The sequence below is a fragment of the Arachis ipaensis genome, chromosome B05 (assembly GCF_000816755.2).
Source record: "Arachis ipaensis cultivar K30076 chromosome B05, Araip1.1, whole genome shotgun sequence".
Taxonomy (NCBI): domain Eukaryota; kingdom Viridiplantae; phylum Streptophyta; class Magnoliopsida; order Fabales; family Fabaceae; genus Arachis; species Arachis ipaensis.
In genome coordinates this window covers 127702626-127703686 of record NC_029789.2, presented here as the reverse complement: position 1 = coordinate 127703686, position 1061 = coordinate 127702626, and positions in this window count along the sequence as shown.

Genomic DNA, 1061 nt, shown 5'->3' with positions numbered 1-1061 from the left:
TCCTTAACTTTTTTCTCTCGGGAGAGTTTTTACCTTTCTTCAATTAAAGCTGTAAAATATTGAACTAATTTGGATCAAAATAATCAATTAGGGGTTTGCTAGAGTATGTAATAAGAGCTTTAAAATCTCAAAATAAATTCAACTAGGAGCTAGCTTTGTTCAGTTAACTTTGCCAACTTTTTAAAATTTTAAATTCTATACCATAAATTTTAACTATAAACTCAAAATTTGTCAAAAATAAAGATTAAAAAAATAATTTTATAATAAAAAATACTTAATATTAACTCTCGTAACATATTTGAATGCTTTTCCCTTCAGTATTAATCTAAATATAAGATAAAATCAAACAAAAAATAAATATTGGCTACATAAAATTTCTCTTTGCACATTATTGTAATTCTATACAGTTAGCTATTGTTAACCCAAAAAATTAAAAATTGCCGAAACATACATTCACGCCTATTTTAAATTTTATTATTTTACTAATAATACCTCTTAACTGTCACCAGAAACATCTAGGATACTCCTCCTTTGGCTATGAACTACGAACTCTTGTAATTTACTTAGTGTACACTACATACTCAACTTGCTGCTTGAGGAATATTCCAACAATATAATATATAGTTATTATTACATATAATCATTCATACATATTTTTTTGTTAGAGTTTTTTTTTTATAGAAATATAAGTATTTATATATTTTTTATCGACTTATTTTTTTTAAAAAATAATGTCATGACAGTTTTTATAATAAAAAATCTAGAATTTGATCTTAGCTATTCTTAAAAGAAAAAACATAAAATAAAAAAATAGAAAAAGAAAAACTTATACACACATTTATGTTTTAAGCCTCCAAAAGAATTTTTACTTAAAAGAATGTATTAGATATAATCGTTAATATGTTTTTATCTAATAATTTAAACTTTTGATATAAATGATTTCTTGATTGATATACAATTATATATATTGTATCAAAATTTCATTTTCAATTTCAATAATAGTTCCAAATATACAGTGATACAACAAGCCAAGCCGAGGAAATGAGTAGAGGTTAGCATGT